The sequence below is a fragment of the Coregonus clupeaformis genome, chromosome 34 (genome assembly GCF_020615455.1).
Source record: "Coregonus clupeaformis isolate EN_2021a chromosome 34, ASM2061545v1, whole genome shotgun sequence".
In the NCBI taxonomy this organism is placed as follows: Eukaryota; Metazoa; Chordata; class Actinopteri; order Salmoniformes; family Salmonidae; genus Coregonus; species Coregonus clupeaformis.
The window spans coordinates 36,914,496-36,938,479 of NC_059225.1; the positions used below are offsets into that span (position 1 = coordinate 36,914,496).

At 46.8% G+C, this 23,984-nt stretch overlaps 1 pseudogene; it reads left to right on the forward strand.

Moving 5' to 3' along the window:
* Positions 1-3,540: 3,540 nt before the first annotated feature.
* Positions 3,541-23,984, forward strand: part of LOC123482480 — a 38,702-nt pseudogene continuing 18,258 nt past the window's right edge.

Genomic DNA, 23,984 nt, shown 5'->3' on the forward strand with positions numbered 1-23,984 from the left:
GAAAACCCTGGAATGAGTATTCAGACCCTTTTGCTTTGAAACTCGAAATTGAGCTCAGGGGCATCCTGTTTCCATTGATCATCCTTGAGATGTCTCTACAACTTGATTGGAGTCCACCTGTGGTAAATTCAATTGATTGGACATGATTTGGAAAGGCACACACCTGTCTATATAAGGTGCATGTCAGAGCAAAAACCAAGCCAGGTTGAGTGGAAAGGGAAGAAGGGGAGATGGCAGAAGCAGAAGTGTCATTTGAAGCTGAAAGCGCGTCGAGTACATTTAGCGAGAAAGATGAGTGGACAACAGTGAAGTCCAAGAATGGAACAAAAAGGGCTAAAATTGTTGTGGAAAATGAGTCTGATGAATCGTTCCTTGTTGGAGTACGTTTTTTGGATAAGGAGTTTATTTGGGAAACCCTTTTGAAGTCACGAGGATGGTGAAGAAGGGGTTGGGAAAAGTGGATGCAGTCAAAGTAACCAGGAGTGGTATGGTGTTGATATCGTGTGTATCTAAAGAGCAAAAGGAGCGTGCATTGTGGCTTGCGAAATTATCGAAGCATGAAGTGAACAGCTTTGATTTTCGGAGCAGGTTACCGGTAAAAGGTGTTATCTATGGCGTCCCGTTGGACATTGATAATCAATATCTTAGGCAAAGAAATCCAGTAATAGTTAATGCATGTAACTTGACCCGTATGGAGAATAGGAAAAAGGAGCAAAGTTTATATGTATTATTGATGTTTAATGAGTATTTACCACCCTATGTAAAGTTGGGATATATAAGATGCGCCACAAGAGCGTTCGTGCAAAACCCGATGTAATTCAAGAAGTGTAAAAAGTTTGGCCGTGTGTCAAGTTTTTGCAGACGGAAGGAATATGTTTTTGTTGCAACTGTGGTGGGGATCATCATATTTCCGAATTACCTGAGTGCCCTGTAAGGGTGAAAGAGGTTGAGGTGACAAGGATCAGGGCTGTACAGCAAATATCCTATGTGGAGGGGGTGAAGAGCATTGAAGGGGCCACAGTTCTGAAGAAGATATGGCGGTGGATGCAACCACAACCAGTTGCCAATATTATACGTCAATCAAGTGATCTGGATACACTTATTGTGAAGAAGGTGGATTTTGTGGCATTTATAGCCACAGTTATTAATTGTACTGCACAAGAAGTCCAAGAAGCTCCAAGACTTAACGGCAGAAGCACTGCAAGGACTACTTTTGCCAGGAAATGTTCCGCCATCACAGGATCCTTCTGACCTTGTGTAGGGAACTGATTAAAACAGAAAAGCACGCTGATTTAGTTTAATTAACATTTCGTTAGTGATAATTTGTATGGAAAATATTTTTTGTTTTGTTTTTTTGACCCCACATTTTTTCCTTTTTTAGATCCTTATTATCCACCTGTACAGTAGGTGACGGAATGCACATATAATTGTTGCAAATGTCATTATACCAAAGAAGAAGAAGAAGAAGAAGAAGAAAAACCAAGCCATGAGGTCGAAGGAATTGTCCGTAGAGCTCCAAGGCAGGATTGTGTCGAGGCGCATTGAAGGTCCCCAAGAACAAATCATTCTTAAATGGAAGAAATTAGGAACCACCAAAACTCTTCCTAGAGCTGGCTGCCCGGCCAAACTGAGCAATCGGGGGAGAAGGGCCTTGGTCAGGGAGGTGACCAAGAACCCGATGGTCACTCTGACAGAGCTCCAGAGTTCCTCTGTGGAGATGGGAGAACTTTCCAGAAGGACAACCATCTCTTCAGCACTCCACCAATCAGGCCTTTATGGTAGAGTGGCCAGATGGAAGCCACTCCTCAGTGAAAGGCACATGACAGCCCGCTTGGAGTTTGCCAAAAGGCACCTACAAGACTCTCAGACCATGAGAAACAAGATTCTCTGGTCTGATGAAACCAAGATTGAACTCTTTGGCCTGAAAGCCAAGCATCATGTCTGGAGGAAACCTGGCACCATCATGGAGCTCCCGACTAACAGCCATGGAGCTCCCGGCTAACAGTTATTGTGCTGATGTTGCTTCCAGAGGCAGTTTGTAACTCGGTAGTGAGTGTTGCAACTGAGGACAGACCATTTTTACACGCTACATGCTTCAGCACTCTGCGGTCCCGTTCTGTGAGCTTGTGTGGCCTATCACTTCACGGCTGAGCCGTTGTTGCTCCTAGACGTTTCCTCTTCACAATAACAGCACTTACAGTTGACCGGGGAAGCTCTAGCAGGGCAGAAATTTGATGAACTGACTTGTTGGAAAGTCATGACGGTGCCACGTTGAAAGTCACTTAGCTCTTCAGTATGGGCCATTATACTGACAATGGAGATTGCATGGCTCTGCACTTGATTTTATACACCTGTCACTAACGGGTGTGGCTGAAATTGCCGAATCCACTAATTTGAAGGGGTGTCCACATTCATTTGGCATGTAGTGTACATGTTTCTCTGCCCTATCTATGAGTTGTTGTCCACAAAGTGGCACGGTGGGCTGTCTAGCTCCCGCCTATCCTTTCTTTGGATTGGTGGATTAATCTCATTAGTGTAATCCTTTTTTGAATTTTCGATGAGGGTTGTTGACGTCAACCGCCTGTATTCAATGGAGAGAGATGCTATGCTACTAGCCTCATGCCATGAATATAAAGTGTTTTTTCTCAAAGTTGCCAGGATGTCATGTGTCCTACTTATATCAGTACACTTGTAACAACTTAAGCATTATGAAACTTTTGTTAGATCAAATAAACCTCACGTAGCAAATTTGTCATACATTTTTTTGTTGACCAAATTCAACACTCTCTCATTGACCTCCATACAAAAACTCCTTGCTTGGTGGGCGAAACAACGAAAAATAGCCACCTGCTGGAGGGAGACAGATTTTCCACTGAGTTGGGCCTCTTGTCCTCTTCCTCTCTGCCCTAACCTTAAACCTTGCCTTAACCATTACCCTTGCCTAACCTTTACCTTAACCATTTAAAATGTCAACTTCAATGTGGTGAAGTCAGAGTTGGGATATTCCAAGGATCCCAGATTGCAAGGAGCCAGACAGATCGATGTTACACATCTAGCAAGTATCAGCGACACTGTATTCTGCTATTTAGCTAAATTTGAAAGGGGATAACAAATTATATCAGAGCTAAAGAGTCAACCTTATTTGTTACTGACAATTCAATGGACACTGGTACTGGAGGATGCCACTGATGATGGTGTAAACCAAACTATAAGATGAGCTTCCTCAAGTGATGTGGCATCTTAGAGTGGGGGTGCTTGCCCTCTCTGAGGTCCATTTGTATAAATGTAATGTTTACATCGATATTTAGCTAGTAGGCCTAACATAAGAAAGCCAGCCAGAAGGTAGCTTTATATTTGTTTTAATGGCTTATAGCAACCTTGCCATCCCCAAGTGGAATAGTTATGCAAAATGCAAATGAATAAACAAAATGTTTTGTTATAGCTCTTGGTCTCAAATATGTGTGATGTAGGTCTGGACCAAGGCAGTCCTGCAGCCTTGATGCCTCAGCCATCTCTGGAGGCTGAGCAGACACAGCCAGGATGACCTTTGAAAATGACTCTTGCACGGACGTCCAAAAGTCATCCAGTGGTCCCATCATCTCCTGCCTGGTCCAGCTGTGGGAAGACTGGGAGACCTTCAGGACTACTTCAGCTACCTAGACTACTGGGTCTGGGCCCTCTCTCCGCTGACTGTTGTCTTCATCCTGCCCTTCTTCATTGTGTTCCCATGTGGCTCAGTTGGTAGAGCATGGCACTTGCAACGCCAAGGTTGGGGGTAATTCTTTGTTTCTTTTTTTTATGAAAATGTATGCACTCACTACTATAAGTTGCTCTGGATAAGAGCTTCTGCTAAATGACTCAAATGTAAATGTTAAAATGTTCTTTCTCTGCCTCTGTCACGTTGTATAATGATTAGAAGACAGGCGCAGGAACACGTATTAGTTTTTTTTATTACTCCACCCAACACAAGGTACGTCAAGAAAAACTACGGGGACGAAGCCCAAAACAAACACGTGTATATATATAACACAGGGATGTAACCCAAACAAAGAGCTAGGTGTAAACCTCTAAACAATACACGGGACGAGACCCGTAATAAGAGGAGCACAATACACGGTACTCACGAGACCAATGGACATGGGACAATAATCGACAAGGACAATGGGGCACATACAGTGGGGAGAACAAGTATTTGATACACTGCCGATTTTGCAGGTTTTCCTACTTACAAAGCATGTAGAGGTCTGTAATTTTTATCATAGGTACACTTCAACTGTGAGAGACGGAATCTAAAACAAAATCCAGAAAATCACATTGTATGATTTTTAAGTAATTAATTTGCATTTTATTGCATGACATAAGTATTTGATACATCAGAAAAGCAGAACTTAATATTTGGTACAGAAGCCTTTGTTTGCAATTACAGAGATCATAAGTTTCCTGTAGGTCTTGACCAGGTTTGCACACACTGCAGCAGGGATTTTGGCCCACTCCTCCATACAGACCTTCTCCAGATCCTTCAGGTTTCGGGGCTGTCGCTGGGCAATACGGACATTCAGCTCCCTCCAAAGATTTTCTATTGGGTTCAGGTCTGGAGACTGGCTAGGCCACTCCAGGACCTTGAGATGCTTCTTACGGAGCCACTCCTTAGTTGCCCTGGCTGTGTGTTTCGGGTCGTTGTCATGCTGGAAGACCCAGCCACGACCCATCTTCAATGCTCTTACTGAGGGAAGGAGGTTGTTGGCCAAGATCTCGCCCCATCCATCCTCCCCTCAATACGGTGCAGTCGTCCTGTCCCCTTTGCAGAAAAGCATCCCCAAAGAATAATGTTTCCACCTTCATGCTTCACGGTTGGGATGGTGTTCTTGGGGTTGTACTCAACCTTCTTCTTCCTCCAAACACGGCGAGTGGAGTTTAGACCAAAAAGCTATATTTTTGTCTCATCAGACCACATGACCTTCTCCCATTCCTCCTCTGGATCATCCAGATGGTCATTGGCAAACTTCAGACGGGCCTGGACATGCGCTGGCTTGAGCAGGGGGACCTTGCGTGCACTGCAGGATTTTAATCCATGACGGCGTAGTGTGTTACTAATGGTTTTCTTTGAGACTGTGGTCCCAGCTCTCTTCAGGTAATTGACCAGGTCCTGCCGTGTAGTTCTGGGCTGATCTCTCACCTTCCTCATGATCATTGATGCCCCACGAGGTGAGAGCTTGCATGGAGCCCCAGACCGAGGGTGATTGACCGTCATCTTGAACTTCTTCCATTTTCTAATAATTGTGCCAACAGTTGTTGCCTTCTCACCAAGCTGCTTGCCTATTGTCCTGTAGCCCATCCCAGCCTTGTGCAGGTCTACAATTTTATCCCTGATGTCCTTACACAGCTCTCTGGTCTTGGCCATTGTGGAGAGGTTGGAGTCTGTTTGATTGAGTGTGTGGACAGGTGTCTTTTATACAGGTAACGAGTTCAAACAGGTGCCGTTAATACAGGTAATGAGTGGAGAACAGGAGGGCTTCTTAAAGAAAACTAACAGTTCTGTGAGAGACGGAATTCTTACTGGTTGGTAAGTGATCAAATACTTATGTCATGCAATAAAATGCAAATTAATTACTTAAAAATCATACAATGTGATTTTCTAGATTTTTGTTTTAGATTCCGTCTCTCACAGTTGAAGTGTACCTATGATACAAATTACAGACCTCTACATGCTTTGTAAGTAGGAAAACCTGCAAAATCGGCAGTGTATCAAATACTTGTTCTCCCCACTGTATATACACATACTAATGCACCAGCAGCGGGACGACCACAGGAACGCGGTGCGGGTCGGTCAGGGCGCCGACGGGGAAAATCTCTGGTCAGCGAAGCGTCCAGGATGTCCACCGCAGGAACCCAGCAACGCTCCTCTGGGCCGTACCCTTCCCAGTCGGTGAGGTACTGGACACCCCGCCCAACGTCTCGAATCCAGGACTTCACGGACCGAGTACGCTGGACCTCCCTCGATGTCCAGAGGAGGAGGCGGGGCATCACTGGGTCCAGCCTCAGCAAGGGGACCAGGCACCACTGGCCTGAGGAGAGACACATGAAAAGTCGGGTTAATGCGGTAATCAGCAGGGAGTTGCAAACGGTACGTTACCTCAATAACACTCCTCAGGACTTTAAACGGCCCAACAAACCGCGGGCTCAGCTTCCGGCAGGGCAAGCGTGGGGCAGTTTCCGGGTGGAGAGCCAGACCCGGTCGGCTGGAGAGAAACAGGCGCCTCACTGCGGTGGAGGTCGGCCTGTTACTTGTGCCAACGCACGGCCCGCTGGAGACGAGTGTGCGCAGCGTTCCAAATCTCCTCAGCGAGCCGAAACCACTCGTCCACCGCAGGGGCTTCGGTCTGGCTCGGATGCCAAGGTGCCAGGGCCTGCTGATACCCCAACACGCACTGGAAAGAAGTGAGGTTAGTGGAGCTGTGGCAGAGGGAATTCTGCGCGTACTCAGCCCAAGGTAGAAATTCCTCCCACTTCCCCGGCCGGTCCTGACAGTAACACCTCAGGAACATGCACACTTCCTGATTGATCCTCTCCACCTGCCCTTTAGCTTGAGGACGGTACACAGAGGTGAGACTGACCATGACCCCCAGGCATTCCATGAACGCTTTCCATACGCGTGAGGTGAACTGAGGACCACGGTCAGACACAATGTCCTCCGGGATCCCATAGTGCCGGAAAACGTGCGTAAAAAGAGCCTCCACGGTTTGCATGGCCCACGGGAGCCCAGGCAGAGGAAGAAGGCGACAAGCTTAGGAAAACCGGTCCACAATGACGAGAACGGTGGTGTTCCCCTAGGAGGGTGGAAGGTCAGTGACAAAGTCCACCGAGACGTGAGACCAGGGTCATTGTGGAACCGGCAGGGGAAGGAGCTTTCCATAAGGGAGGTGTCTGGGTGTCTTTGACTGGGCACAGATGGAACAGGAAGAGACGTAAACCCAGACGTCCCTAGCCAAGGTGAGCCACCAGTACTTCTCAGTCAGGCAGGCGATGGTACGGCCTATCCCAGGATGACCCGACATAGGCACCGTGTGTGTCCAGGAAAGGAGGTGGTCCCGCACACCCGTGGGCACGTAGGCGCGGTTCTCCGGGCACTGTGCTGGTGCGGGTTCCGTAAACAGGGCCTGCCTTATATCGGATTCTACGTCCCACACCACTGGCGTGATGATACGGAACGGAGGGATGATGGGGGTCTCCTCTCCCTGCCTCTCCTCTGTGTTATAGAGGTGAGACAGGGCGTCCGCCTTCACGTTCCTCGAGCCTGGCCTATAGGAGTGTGAATTCGAACCTGGCAAAGAATAGAGCCCACCTGGCCTGTCTCGGGTTTAGCCTCTTCGCTGCCCTGATGTACTCCAGGTTGCGGTGGTCCGTCCACACCAGGAAAGTGTGTTTGGACCCCTCTAGCCAGTGCATCCAAGCCTTCAGAGCCTTCTTGACTTCCAAGAGTTCCCGGTCCCCTACGTCGTAGTTCCTCTGGGCAGGGCTCAGCTGCTTGGAGTAGAAGGCGCAGGGGTTCCGGTGCGCTGGGACAGCACTGCCCCGACTCCTACTTCGGAGGCATCCACCTCAACGATGAAGGGGAGTGAGGGATCGGGATGTGCCAGCACGGGAGCAGTTGTGAAGCGTGCCTTCAGCGTCTCGAACGCCCTCTCCGCCTCCACCGTCCAACGAAGCCACTGAGGACCTCCTCTCAGCAGGGAGGTAAGAGGGGCGACCACCGTGCTGAAGCCCCGGATGAACCGCCGGAAAAAGTTGGCGAACCCCAGGAATCGCTGGACTGCTTTCACGGTGTTTGGGATGGGCCATGACTTGACTCCGCTGAAGCGTTACTCCTCCATCTCCACTCCTTCCGTGGATATGAGGTGTCCCAAAAAGGACACGGACCGCTGGAAACATAAACATTTTTCTTGTTTAAAATATAGGTTATGCTCCAATAGTCTTCCCAGCACAGACCTGACTTACGAGACATGCTGGGCTCGGTCAGCAGAATAGACCAAAATGTTGTCTATATAAACTACTACACCCCATCCCAGCATGTCCCGAAACACTTTGTTAATAAACGCCTGGAAGACTGAAGGAGCATTAGACAGGCCAAAGGGCATTACGGCTGTTTTCCATTCGTCACCTGCACGAATGCGCACGAGATTGCAGGCACTGCTCATGTCCAGTTTCGTGAAGTACTGTGCCCCGTGCATTTGTTCGATGATGGTTGGGATGAGGGGTAAAGGATAGCTGAATTTAACGGTGGCTTTATTCAGTGTTCAACAATCAATGCAGGGGAGCAGTCTCACATCATTCTTCTTAACAACAAAGAAGCTTGAGGATAAACCTCTGCTGGAGGCTCTCCTGTACGTAGGTCTCCATGGCTTCAGTCTCCACGTAGGAGAGGGGATAGACGTGTCCTCTCAGGAGGGCTGATCCTAGTATTCCTCCTGTAAATCCACTTGAGTGGCGTGGTCCAGACTTTCCACCGTAGTGGTGTTGACAGACTCCACGAGAGACCTCCCCTGACACTCCTGCGACCAACCCAGCAGTCTCCTCTCAGACCAGGAAATAACAGGGTTATGCCAACTCAATCAGGGGAGACCTAAAACAACAGGGTGCGTGGGGGTGTCTATAATCAAAAATGTGATCTGTTCTAAATGAGTGTCATGGGTCAGCAGAGAAACGGGAACAGTGATGTGATGTACGAGTCCCGTTCATTTGGACGATTATCCCGTGCTCGAACAGGAATGTGTGACTGTAGGGGAACCAAAGGAATGCTTAATGCAGTGGCCAGTGCGCTATCTAAAAGATTCATGGCAGCTCCGGAATCAATCAGAGCTAATGGGAGTGAGGAGCTAGGGTATTCAGAGAATTTAATGGAAAAACACACTGGTTGAGTTGACAGAAAAGGAGAGGAGACCTTGCATCCTACCTGGGTTGGAGCAGGGGAATTCTCTGGCTTCTCACCTCCTCGCCTATTAGTGGATAGTGGGCAGGTCGGGGAGAAATTACCAATTTCTCCACAATAGGAGCATAGGCCCAATTTCCTCCTCCTCCTACTCTCTGCCTTTGGCAAACGTGCAGAGCCCACCTCCATCGGCTCTGGCCACGGCGCAGGTGTAGCCATGGGCTCCGGATTCCGCACAGGTCTTTGTCGGGACCGTAGGAGATTGTCCAACCGGATCGCCATGCTGATGAGCTGGTCGAGTGACAGGTTGTCATCATGGCAGGCTAACTCCCTCTGTACCTCCACCTGCAGTCCGCTGCGGAAAACATTTTTACATTTACATCATTTAGCAGACGCTCTTATCCAGAGCGACTTACAAATTGGTGCATTCAACTTATGATTGCCAGTGGGACAACCACTGTTTTTAAGGGGGGGTGGGGGAGTGGTGGGGTAGAAGGATTAGTTTATACTATTCCAGGTATTCCTTAAAGAGGTAGGGTTTCAAGTGTCTCCGGAAGGAGGTCAGTGACTCCGCTGTCCTGGCGTCGTGGGGGAGCTTGTTCCACCATTGGGGTGCCAGAGCAGTGAATAGCTTTGACTGGGCTGAGCGGGAACTGTGCTTCCGTAGAGGTAGGGGAGCTAGCAGGCCAGAGGTGGATGAATGTAGTGCCCTCGTTTGGGTGTAGGGTCTGATCAGAGCCTGAAGGTAAGGAGGTGCCGTTCCCCTCACAGCTCCGTAGGCAAGCACCATGGTCTTGTAGTAGATGCGAGCCTCAACTGGAAACCAGTGGAGTGTGCGGAGGAGCGGGGTTACATGAGAGAACTTGGAAAGGTTGAACACCAGACGGGCTGCAGCGTTCTGGATATGTCGTAGTTTAGACCCAATTCTACATAATCTGAGGTGGTTTGTGTTGTGCCCGCCATCGGTTGAGACACAGCATGCACTGAAATACAGGGTGGGTGTCATGTTTTGGCTGATAAACGTCTTTGCCGAGGTTCAGCTTGAGGTGGTGATCCGACATCCACACTGATATGTCTGCCAGAAATGCAGAGATGCGATTCGCCACCTGGTTATCAGAAGGGGGAAAGGAGACAATTAATTGTGTGTCGTCTGCGTAGCAATGATAGGAGAGACCATGTGAGGATATGACAGAGCCAAGTGACTTGGTGTATAGAGAGAATAGGAGAGGGTCTAGAACTGGACCCTGGGGGACACCAGTGGTGAGAGCACGTGGTGCGGAGACAGATTCTCGCCATGCCACCTGGTAGGAGCGACCTGTCAGGTAGGACGCAAGCCAAGAGTGAGCAGCGCCGGAGATGCCCAACTCAGAGAGGGTGGAGAGGAGGATCTGATGGTTCACAGTATCAAAGGCAGCGGATAGGTCTAGAAGGATAAGAGCAGAGGAGAGAGAGTTAGCTTTAGCAGTGCGGAGAGCCTCAGTGACACAGAGAAGAGCAGTCTCAGTTGAATGACCAGTCTTGAAACCTGACTGGTTTGGATCAAGAAGGTAATTCTGAGAGAGATAGCAGGAGAGTTGGCTAAAGACAGCACGCTCAAGAGTTTTGGAGAGAAAAGAAAGAAGAGATACTGGCCTGTAGTTGTTGACATCGGTTTTTTGAGGAGCGGTGCAACTCTCGCTCTCTTGAAGACTGAAGGGACATGGCCAGCGGTCAAGGATGAGTTGATGAGCGAGGTGAGGTAAGGGAGAAGGTCTCTGGAAATGGTCTGGAGAAGAGAGGAGGGGATAGGGTCAAGCGGGCAGGTTGTTGGGCGGCCGGCCGTCACAAGTCGCAAGATTTCATCTGGAGAGAGAGGGGAGAAAGAAGTCAAAGCATAGGGTAGGGCAGTGTGAGCAGGACCAGCGGTGTCATTTGACTTAATAAATGATGATCGGATGTCGTCAACCTTCTTTTCAAAATGGTTGACAAAGTCATCCACAGAGAGGGAGGAGGGAGGGGGAGGAGGAGGAGGATTCAGCAGGGAGGAGAAGGTGGCAAAGAGCTTCCTAGGGTTAGAGGCAGAGGCTTGACATTTTGAGTGGTAGAAAGTGGCTTTAGCAGCGGAAACAGAGGAATAGCATGTAGAGAGGAGGGAGTGAAAAGATGACAGGTCCGCAGTGAGTCTAGTTTTCCTCCATTTCCGCTCGGCTGCCCGGAGCCCTCTTCTTTGAGCTCGCAATGAGTCGTCAAGCCACGGAGCAGGAGGGGAGGACCGAGCCGGCCGGGAGGATAGGGGACATAGAGAGTCAAAAGATGCAGAAAGGGAGGAGAGGAGGGTTGAGGAGGCAGAATCAGGAGATCGGAGGGAGAAGGATTTAGCAGAGGGAAGAGATGATAGGATGGAAGAGGAGAGAGTAGCGGGAGAGAGAGAGCGAAGGTTGCGACGGCACATTACCATCTGAGTAGGGGCAGAGTGAGTAGTGTTGGAGGAGAGCGAGAGAGAAAAGGATACAAAGTAGTGGTCGGAGACTTGGAGGGGAGTTGCAGTGAGATTAGTAGAAGAACAGCATCTAGTAAAGAATAGTTCAAGCGTATTGCCTGCCTTGTGAGTAGGGGGGGACGGTGAGAGGGTGAGGTCAAAAGAGGAAAGAAGTGGAAGAAGGAGGCAGAGAGAAATGAGTCAAAGACAGACGTAGGGAGGTTAAAGTCACCCAGAACTGTGAGGGGTGAGCCATCCTCAGGAAAGGAATTCATCAAGGCGTCAAGCTCATTGATGAACTCTCCAAGGGAACCTGGAGGGCGATAAATGACAAGGATGTTAAGCTTGAATTGGCTAGTGACTGTGACAGCATGTAATTCAAATGCTGTCACAGAGAGAATGTCCACTTGGGAGAGATGAGGATTCCTGTGCCACAGCCACGCTGACCAGATGCTCTCGGGGTATGCGAGAACACATGGTCAGATGAGGAAAGAGCAGTAGGAGTAGCAGTGTTTTCTGTGGTAATCCATGTTTCCGTCAGCGCCAAGAAGTCGAGGGACTGGAGGGTAGCATAGGCTGAGATTAACTCTGCCTTGTTGGCCGCAGAACGGCAGTTCCAGAGGCTGCCAGAGACCTGGAACTCCACGTGGGTCGTGCGCACAGGGACCACCAGATTAGAGTGGCAGCAGCCACATGGTGTGAAGCGTTTGTATGGCCTGTGCAGAGAGGAGAGGACAGGGATAGACAGACACATAGTTGACAGGCTACAGAAAAAGGCTACAATAATGCAAAGGAGATCGGAATGAAATGAACTAAACATCTGGGAAAGCGAGAGAGTGGGGCCTAACTTCGTTTATTCAGCTGGCTAACTTGGTACAGTATTATTCAGTGAAAACCGTCCAGGGCACCGAATCCTATGACGCCATAGCCAACTAGCATGCCAGCCTCCAATAACACGGTTTAGCACTAATACTCGGTTACAACAAACCACCAGTGTGTTAATACGCCAAACAGATCATTTGTGTCCGTGTCTAACATTGTGTAAAGTTTTTGGTTAGTTTTGACAGTTTGAGTGAGTACTTCGTCAACTTATTCAGCCAGTTAGTTAGCTAGAATAGTTAGCATACTAGCTAGCCATTGCTCTCTGCCAATGAACCAACCCCTCCTCCCACGGCACGAAACACAGAGAGAGCCAAGCTAACGTTAACTAGTCACCCATGTCCCGAATTCCCTTGAACGACTCTGGTTACCAGTATGTAAAAACAAAACAAAAATAAATGTAGGTTATAACTTACCCTTAGTAGAGAAACAGTGACCAGAGCCGACTCGTTCCATCCGGTGGAGGCCGCGATGGTCCGGAACTCCAGGGCGAACTCCGAGGCGGTCCTAGATCCCTGGAGTACATGCTCACTCCCCTCTCGGTCCTCCACAGGATGATCAAACACCGAGCTGAAGAGGAGGGTGAAGCACACGTAGGACTCGCCCGTTTCCCGGACCACAGCACCCCAGTCCAGGGCCCTTCCGGTCAGTGCCGAGATGACTGTGGCAACCCTGTCTCTCCCGCAGACAGCCTCGGCATAGCGATCGAGGTACAGGTCGCATTGCAGAAGGATTCCCTTGCATCTCGCTGGCGCGCCATCGAAGCGCTCTGGGAGGGACAGGGGTTTTCCGCGGACCGGCTCAGATGGGACAGAGGCAGGTAGTGGTGGTGTGGGGGCTGGTGCCAGAACCGGTGCTGGAGACTGGAGGTACTGCAAATTCCTCTCCAAACGTAGGATGGTTGCCAGCACGCTGTCCATGGCGCTGCCGAGTCTGGAGAGACAGTCCTTGTGATGCTGGACTGTCACTACGATGGTCACCAGCTCGGACTTTCCTGCTGTCTCCATTTTGCTAGGTCAATTATTCTGTCACGTTGTATTATGATTAGAAGACAGGTGCAAGAATACATATTAGGGTTTTTTATTACTCCACCCAACACAAGGTACGTCATGAAAAACGACAGGGACGAAGCCCAAAACAAACACGTATATAATTTATATATCACAGGGATGTAACCCAAACAGAAGAGCGAGGTGTAAACCTCTAAACAATACACGGGATGAGACCCGTAATAACAAGAGCACAATACACGGTACTCACTAGACTAACAGACATGGGACAATAATCGACAAGGACAATGGGGTACAGAGGGCACATATATACACATACTAATAAGGTGAAATGGGAACCAGGTGTGCGTAATGAGACAAGACAGTCAGGGGTTGGTGGTAATGATCCAGGTCAGTGACGCCTAGAAGACCAGTGACGTAGACCTCCGGAGCTGGTGAATGGAATGAGCAGCAGTACCGGGGGGATCCGTGACAGCCTCTCCATCCTCTACTTGCATGTCCATAAGCGGAAGAACAAACTGCAGGAGGCCTATTCCAACAACCTGTGGGGTGGAGCCAAAAAAACCTTGGCCACACTGTGGGAGTGACATGGTGAGTATTTGTCTTGGCATTGGCTTAGTTTGAATGCTGTTACTTGATGGTCTTACCAGTCAGCTCAATGCTCCATGCTCCAACCGAACCTTCGTGTCGTGTTCTCTTGATATTACATTTGTTGGTTTTTCTCTTGACCATCTCACACTTTCACTTGCATTAGGTTATGGGGTCCATGGTTTGGAGAAGATCCCAGATAAAATTCCCTGCCTTTAGAGTTTATTGTCACAGAGTGATTCCCATTGACCACTATTACTTCCTGGCTAAAGTCTTCATTCTGAAGGGAACGACCTGCCACTCTGTTGCAGACTACATCATTTTCAAAATTCCAGATAAATCCAAAGTGCTGGTCTGGTCTTATTAGTCAGTGTTTAATATGCATAAATGTTGCACCTATTATTTTCAGAAAAGTAACCCATAAAATATAGAACAAAATGGCAAAAATTTAGAATATGATGTTGTTGTCTCTGTTTCCGGGTTCAAGCTGCTCCTGGAGGTGTTTAGTGTGATCCACGGGCCTCAGGAGGAGTGTGTAAAGGCCTTAAAAGGTGGCCACTAGGTGGGGTGCGTGAGGCACTATTCAGTGACAAGAACTACCCCCTGCTTTGGGTCAAGTTTACATTTACATTTACATTTTAGTCATTTAGCAGACGCTCTTATCCAGAGCGACTTACAGTTAGTGATTACATATTTTTTTTTATACTGGCCCCCCGTGGGAATCGAACCCACAACCCTGGCGTTGCAAACGCCATGCTCTATCAACTGAGCTACATCCCTGCCGCCCATTCCCTCCCCTACCCTAGACGACGCTGGGCCAATTGTGCGCCGCCCATGAGTCTCCCGGTCGCGGCCGGCTGCGACAGAGCCTGGATTCGAACCAGGATCTCTAGTGGCACAGTTAGCACTGCGATGCAGTGCCTTAGACCACTGCACCACTCAGGAGGTCGTCAGGGTTTCGCACAGGTCGTCATTGACTCTCAAGTTGTAAGTTATTTTTCCCTACACAATAGTCTAAATTTGCTTCCTCTTCTCCTTCATCTCCACTAGTTTAAAAACACAGGATGGATTAAAGCAATATGGTGGATGCCTTCACCAATCTTTCACCACTCCTATTCTTCCACATCTGTACAGATGAAGGAGATACAGTAAGTATAGAAAGCCACTTTAGATTGTTGGGATGCTCCCCACATTTTTCTCCACAGTTGTGGATCAAATGGCATTTTCTGCATCTTAAGAATCGTATTAATTGATGCACATTTTGTATTCCAACCCATCATTCCCATCTTTACACAAAATGTCAGAAGAGTATTCCGATCCCTTGGAACCTAGAGTAAGTTTGATTAATAACCATTTGATATAATACAGTCGTGGTCAAAAGTTTTGAGAATGACACAAATACTAATTTTCACAAAGTCTGCTGCCTCAGTTTTGATGATGGCAATTTGCATATACTCCAGAATTTCATGAAGAGTGATCAGATGAATTGCAATTAATTGCAAAGTCCCTCTTTGCCATGAAAATGAACTTAATCCCCAAAAAACTTTTCCACTGCATTTCAGCCCTGCCACAAAAGGACCAGCTGCCATCATGTCAGTGATTATCTCGTTAACACAGGTGAGAGTGTTGACGAGGACAAGGCTGAAGATCACTCTGTCATGCTGATTGAGTTAGAATAACAGACTGGAAGCTTTAAAAGGAGGGTGGTGCTTGAAATCATTGTTCTTCCTCTGTTAACCATGGTTACCTGCAAGGAAACACATGCCGTCATCATTGCTTTGCACAAAAAGGGCTTCACAGGCAAGGATATTGCTGCTAGTAAGATTGCACCTAAATCAACCATTTACCGGATCATCAAGAACTTCAAGGAGAGAGGTTAAATTGTTGTGAAGAAGGTGTCAGGGCGCCCAATAAAGTCCAGCAAGCGCCAGGACCATCTCCTAAAGTTGATTCAGCTGCGGGATCGTGGCACCACCAGTGCAGAGCTTGCCGGGAATGGCAGCAGGCAGGTGTGAGTGCATCTGCACGCACAGTGAGGCGAAGACTTTTGGAGGATGGCCTGATGTCAAGAAGGGCAGCAAAGAAGCCACTTCTCTCCAGGAAAAACATCAGGGACAGACTGATATTCTGCAAAAGGTACAGGGATTGGACTGCTGAGGACTGGGGTAAAGTCATTTTCTCTAATGAATCCCCTTTCCGATTGTTTGGGGCATCCGGAAAACACCTTGTCCGGAGAAGACAAGGTGAGCGCTACCATCAGTCCTGTGTCATGCCAACAGTAAAGCATCCTGAGACCATTCATGTGTGGGGTTGCTTCTCAGCCAAGGGAGTGGACTCACTCACATTTTTGCCTAAGAACACAGCCATGAATAAAGAATGGTACCAACACATCCTCCGAGAGCAACTTCTCCCAACCATCCAAGAACAGTTTGGTGACGACCAATGCCTTTTCCAGCATGATGGAGCACCTTGCCCTAAGGCAAAAGTGATAACTAAGTGGCTCGGGGAACAAAACATCTACATTTTGGGTCCATGGCCAGGAAACTCCCCAGACCTTAATCCCATTGAGAACTTGTGGTCGATCCTCAAGAGGCGGGTGGCCAAACAAAATCACACATATTCTGACAAACTCAAAGCATTGATTATGCAAGAATGGGCTGCCATCAGTCAGGATGTGGCCCAGAAGTTAATTGACAGCATGCCAGGGCGGATTGCAGAGGTCTTGACTCTGCAAATATTGACTCTTTGCATAAACTTAATGTAATTGTCAATAAAAGCCTTTGACACTTATGGAATGCTTGTAATTATAATTCAGTATACCATAGTAACATCTGACAAAAATATCTCATAACACTGAAGCAGCGAACTTTGTGAAGACCAATACTTGTGTCATTCTCAAAACTTTTGACCACGACTTTACACGTTAATACATACAATTTCAAACAGTCTCACATGAAGATGTTGAAATAATGTTTTGTTTTCATTAAGGATCTTTCCGATGGGTCTATGACAGATTCCATGTACACATTGCTCCTGTGTAAGGTGGTTTTCCTGTGAAGTTCTGCACTTACTTAGGCTAGGATCGTAGGAAATGGGATCACCTAACTGCTACAGAACTGGCCGACAGGGTAATTACATAACCATTACTTAAACATTATTTCTACCAGAAGTATTAGTATTAGTGGCAGATGTAATAGTAGCAATATTAGCAGTAGTAGTATCTTTGTCTTTATCATGGTGGGTATTATAGATGGATACAGACATTTTAGAACTAAATATTGATTTAACTTTCAGGTTCAGCAAGCTGTTCAGTCTCTCATCGTGAGACACCAAAAGATCCCTGCTGCGGGCACTTCTAGAAAGATTTCCATAGAAGACCCCCAAATAAAAAATACATTTATTTATTATGTTAATTGTGTTGCATTGCATATCAATTTAGTAAGAGTATTTGTACATTACATACTGTATCTATTCTTATATTATTTATTTGAACCTATGTGTAACAGTGTGAAGTTCCTATGCTCATGCTCAAAACTAACTTAAGCACCTATCCCTAGGTACTTCTTGGTGGTCCATCATCATAGATCTAAAAGTAAAAGGGCAAGTTCTCACACCTATCCAATAACTGTAGACCTTGGAAAATGCCGTACAGAAGGGGCTTGGGTAGAGGATAGGAGTTTTATTTTACGGAGTGGGCTGCGGTTCCGAATTCTCTGGAAGTCTCTTCCTGATAGTTAAAAATCAGAAGCTTCTGCGCACATGCGGGATTCTCTACTTCACACACAATTCTCTACTTTACACACAGTCTCTGCTCTACTCTACTCGTTCGGCTGCCCAGAGAACAGGCTACTCTGGCAAATGTACAGTGGGGAGAACAAGTATTTGATACACTGCCGATTTTGCAGGTTTTCCTACTTACAAAGCATGTAGAGGTCTGTAATTTCTATCATAGGTACACTTCAACTGTGAGAGACGGAATCTAAAACAAAAATCCAGAAACTCACATTGTATGATTTTTAAGTAATTAATTTGCATTTTATTGCATGACATAAGTATTTGATACATCAGAAAAGCAGAACTTAATATTTGGTACAGAAACCTTTGTTTGCAATTACAGAGATCATACGTTTCCTGTAGGTCTTGACCAGGTTTGCACACACTGCAGCAGGGATTTTGGCCCACTCCTCCATACAGACCTTCTCCAGATCCTTCAGGTTTCGGGGCTGTCGCTGGGCAATACAGACTTTCAGCTCCCTCCAAAGATTTTCTATTGGGTTCAGGTCTGGAGACTGGCTAGGCCACTCTAGGACCTTGAGATGATTCTTACGGAGCCACTCTTTAGTTGCCCTAGCTGTGTGTTTCGGGTCGTTGTCATGCTGGAAGACCCAGCCACGACCCATCTTCAATGCTCTTACTGAGGGAAAGATCTCGCGATACATGGCCCCATCCATCCTCCCCTCAATACGGTGCAGTTGTCCTGTCCCCTTTGCAGAAAAGCATCCCCAAAGAATGATGTTTCCACCTCCATGCTTCACGGTTGGGATGGTGTTCTTGGGGTTGTACTCATCCTTCTTCTTCCTCCAAACACGGCGAGTGGAGTTTAGACCAAAAAGCTCTATTTTTGTCTCATCAGACCACATGACCTTCTCCCATTCATCCTCTGGATCATCCAGATGGTCATTGGCAAACTTCAGACGGGCCTGGACATGCGCTGGCTTGAGCAGGGGGACCTTGCGTGCGCTGCAGGATTTTAATCCATGACGGCGTAGTGTGTTACTAATGGTTTTCTTTAAGAATGTGGTCCCAGCTCTCTTCAGGTCATTGACCAGGTCCTGCCGTGTAGTTCTGGGCTGATCCCTCACCTTCCTCATGATCATTGATGCCCCACGAGGTGAGATCTTGCATGGAGCCCCAGACCGAGGGTGATTGACCGTCATCTTGAACTTCTTCCATTTTCTAATAATTGCTCCAACAGTTGTTGCCTTCTCACTAAGCTGCTTGCCTATTGTCCTGTAGCCCATCCCAGCCTTGTGCAGGTCTACAATTTTATCCCAGATGTCCTTACACAGCTCTCTGGTCTTGGCCATTGTGGAGAGGTTGGAGTCTGTTTGATTGAGTGTGTGGACAGGTGTCTTTTATATAGGTAACGAGTTCAAACAGGTGCAGTTAATACAGGTAATGAGTGGAGAACAGGAGGGCTTCTTAAAGAAAAATGAACAGGTCTGTGAGAGCCAGAATTCTTACTGGTTGGTAGGTGATCAAATACTTATGTCATGCAATAAAATGCAAATCAATTACTTAAAAATCATACAATGTGATTTTCTGGATTTTTGTTTTAGATTCCGTCTCTCACAGTTGAAGTGTACCTATGATAAAAATTACAGACCTCTACATGCTTTGTAAGTAGGAAAACCTGCAAAATCGGCAGTGTATCAAATACTTGTTCTCCCCACTGTATGTGATGAATGGAGAATAGAGCACCACAGTGGAGGTGTCATAACAAGGAAATGGTTCCAATCGTTTTTCCACCATACATGTTTCCCATAGGGGATTTTAGAAACACTTAAAATAAGGGCTGTGTTTAAATCTCTCTCGGACAAGGTGACTTTTATCACTATATTCGGCTCTATTTACGCTCAGATTCGAAAATGCTAATTAGCATCAAAGTAGACATCATGCAAAACTACAAATCCATGAAGGTCCTGCATGTAATCTCAAACTGGTAGTAAAGTGGAATTTATCTGAGAAAAGGTGAGCCCCTGGGAAGGGACCTGAATAAATATACATATTAACCATACTGGTTTTATTTTATTTGTAGGCTACACAAGTCTATTCTGTACCTCACTCTATGCCCATTGCCCTGTCAATCTCTGGTGATTTAGTACCTCTGACTGACGCAAGGGGTCATCAATGTACTTCTTTTAAACCCCAAGCATGGCCACACACAATTGTATTTCATGGCTTTCTGTGGTCTCTAATTTGGCTCAATCTATGGACAAAATAGGCTATTTTGGTATCTGGTGTACCTAAAAATCATTTAAGTATAGGCTTTTAGCCCAGTAGCTCTTAGCAAAATACAATTTTACACTTTTGTTTCCTGGGACAGATTGGGTTGATCTGAGGTTACTGCAGACAGCAGGTAGTAATACCTCATCCTGCACATATCTGAAGTCTGCACGCTTCTCGGTTAACTATAGAAGTAAGGGTATAGTGGAGAATGACTGGGCACGAGCAGTGGGGAGATCGAACAACCACAGGGAGCAGTCACATGATGTTGGTCACTGCTGTGACTCAACTAGGGGCCTTTATGGCTGTGTTTACACAGGCAGCCTAATTCAGATCTGTTACCTAACTGGTCTTTTTCCTAATGTGTAAATATCTATCTTTTGAGTTCAGTTTTATAACACATCCATATGCGGATCTCAATCCTGATACAATTCTGATGCTCCAAATGCATTCTTAGTCTGGATGCTCACATCTGATTTTTATGCTCTGAGGTGTGTTTTTTTTTGCACATGACCTGCCATGACATGACTCTGACAACTGCCCCAAAATGTTAAGTAACAGTGACAAGAAATGAGCATTGCATCTGTGTGCTACACCTCAGAGGCTACATAAGTGTGAATGTGCAAATCTGATATGGGTCACATATAAAACTGAGAGTGGACAATTAGAAAAAATAACAGATATGAAAAGCAAAAATCTGAATTGGGTTCTCAGGGTGGCTGTGTAAACAGCCTTTGTGTGTGTGTGTGTGTGTGTGTGTGTGTGTGTGTGTGTGTGTGTGTGTGTGTGTGTGTGAGTGAGTGAGTGAGTGAGTGAGTGAGTGAGTGAGTGAGTGAGTAGATAGATAGATAGATAGATAGATAGATAGATAGATAGATAGATAGATAGATAGATAGATAGATAGATAGATAGATAGATAGATAGATAGATAGATAGATAGATAGATAGATAGATAGATAGATAGATAGATAGATAGATAGATAGATAGATAGATAGATAGATAGATAGATAGATAGATAGATAGATAGATAGATAGATAGATAGATAGATAGATAGATAGATAGATAGATAGATACAGTAGGGAGAACAAGTATTTGATACACTGCCGATTTTGCAGGTTTTCCTACTTACAAAGCATGTAGAGGTCTGTAATTTTTATCATAGGTACACTTCAACTGTGAGAGACGGAATCTAAAACAAAAAACCAGAAAATCACATTGTATGATTTTAAAGTAATTAATTTGCATTTTATTGCATGACATAAGTATTTGATACATCAGAAAAGCAGAACTTAATATTTGGTACAGAAACATTTGTTTGCAATTACAGAGATCATACGTTTCCTGTAGGTCTTGACCAGGTTTGCACACACTGCAGCAGGGATTTTGGCCCACTCCTCCATACAGACCTTCTCCAGATCCTTCAGGTTTCGAGGCTGTCGCTGGGCAATACGGACTTTCAGCTCCCTCCAAAGATTTTCTATTGGGTTCAGGTCTGGAGACTGGCTAGGCCACTCCAGGACCTTGAGATGCTTCTTACGGAGCCACTCCTTAGTTGCCCTGGCTGTGTGTTTCGGGTCGTTGTCATGCTGGAAGACCCAGCCACGACACATCTTCAATGCTCTTACTGAGGGAAGGAGGTTGTTGGCCAAGATCTTGCGATACATGACCCCATCCATCCTCCCCTCAATATGGTGCAGTCGTCCTGTCCCCTTTGCAGAAAAGCATCCCCAAAGAATGATGTTTCCACCTCCATGCTTCACGGTTCGGATGGTGTTCTTGGGGTTGTATTCATCCTTCTTCTTCCTCCAAACACGGTGTGTGTTAGACCAAAAAGCTATATTTTTGTCTCATCAGACCACATTACCTTCTCCCATTCCTCCTCTGGATCATCCAGATGGTCATTGGCAAACTTCAGATGGGCCTGGACATGCGCTGGCTTGAGCAGGGGGACCTTGCGTGCGCTGCAGGATTTTAATCCATGACGGTGTAGTGTGTTACTAATGGTTTTCTTTGAGACTGTGGTCCCAGCTATCTTCAGGTCATTGAACAGGTCCTGCCGTGTAGTTCTGGGCTGATCCCTCACCTTCCTCATGATCATTGATGCCCCACAAGGTGAGATCTTGCATGGAGCCCCAGACTGAGGGTGATTGACCATCATCTTGAACTTCTTCCATTTTCTAATAATTGCGCCAGCAGTTGTTGCCTTCTCACCAAGCTGCTTGCCTATTGTCCTGTAGCCCATCCCAGCCTTGTGCAGGTCTTCAATTTTATCCCTGATGTCCTTGCACAGCTCTCTGGTCTTGGCCATTGTGGAGAGGTTGGAGTCTGTTTGATTGAGTGTGTGGACAGGTGTCTTTTATACAGGTGTCACGAACCGGCTCAAGTTCGTAACAAAAGGGAGACACGTGGAGACAAGGAGTACTCAAAGTATATATTTATTAATTAAAGTAAACTAAATCAAATAACAATGGTGTGTGTAATCAGTAATCAGTAGTGTACGTGAGTGTTTGCATGCATAAATGTAATATGGAAAAGTGTTGAAAAGTGCCAAAGCAACCAACCCAAAAAAGCCTCAAAAATATCACAACCAAGATCAAAGTATCTGCCTGGAGAGAGTCTCCCCAATAAATGTGGAAGAGGTCCATTTATCCTGGGACACACCCGGCCCAGGTGTTTCCCATGTAGCTGACGACCCCCCCAACTCCGCCCACCGACATCCTAATAAGGAAACAAGAGCAAAGAGAGAATACGGCAGACAGAGTGGGAGGGTCGTCACACCCCCCCCCATAAGACCGGGGACCAACAAGGACCCCGGCCCAACGTACCAGCCTTAGCTTTCAGCAAATCTGTCAAGGGAGCGACCACAGTAGAGAAGTTCCTACAAAAACCACGATAATACCCAATCATTCCCAAGAAACGCATCAGTTCCTTTTTAGTAGTTGGTAGTGGAAAAGCATCAATAGCTACCACTTTAGCCCGAACAGGACGCACTTCACCCTGCCCAACCACCTTTCCAAGGTATGTCACAGTCGCCTGAGCAAACTCACATTTAGCCAAATTTATCGTGAGACGACCCGCAGCCAGACGTTCGAACAAGGCTTGAATACGGGACAGATGTTCCTCCCAAGTATCTGCATATATCACTACATCGTCCAGATAAACAGCGCACCCGGCCAGACCAGAGACAACCCTGTTCATAAGTCGCTGAAAAGTTGCAGGCGCATTACGCAGCCCGAAACTCATAACCGAATACGAGTACAGACCAAAAGGTGTAATAAAGGCAGAGATTTCACGTGCCCTACTCGTCAGTGGCACCTGCCAATAGCCCTTTAACAGGTCAAATTTGCTCACAAACTTAGCTGCGCCGACTTGATCAACGCAGTCCTCCATCCGAGGAAGAGGAAATGAATCCGGCTTAGTGACATCGTTTACCTTACGGTAGTCCGTACAAAATCTGTTTGTTCCATCCGATTTACTGACCAAGATACAGGGAGAAGCCCAACTGGAGAAAGAAGGCTCTGCTATTTTACTCTCCAGCATGTACCTGACCTCAGCATCCAGACAACGCAGTTTCTCTGAAGAAACTCTATAGAACCGTTGACGAATGGGGTCAGCATCTCCAATGTCAATATCATGTTCTATTAAGTTTGTACGTGTTGGTGTATCAGAAAACACCCCTGGAAATCTCCGAATCAGACCCACCATCTCTTTCCGCCCATCAACAGGTAGATGAGTAAGAAGACTATCTAAAATCTCCAGTGTCTCTGAATTCTTCAATCTACCCTGCAGTATGCAATCGTCGGGACCAGAAACATCTTCCTGCTCCTGCACAGACCTAGCATGACCAGAATCCAGGGAATAAACAGTATCAGCCAAAAGAACAGCCTTACCGTCCTCTGTAGACTCCCCCTGTTCAGTCTCAGAGGAACGTGCATAATAGGGTTTTAACAAATTTATATGGCACAGTTGATGTGCTTTCCTCCGTTCTGGAGTGGCAACTAGATAATTTTGCTCAGTGTCCTGGCGCACCACTGTATATGGACCTTGAAACTTGGCTTGAAAAGGAGAACCAACAATTGGCAGCAGAGCCAGAACCTGATCACCTGGACTAAAGT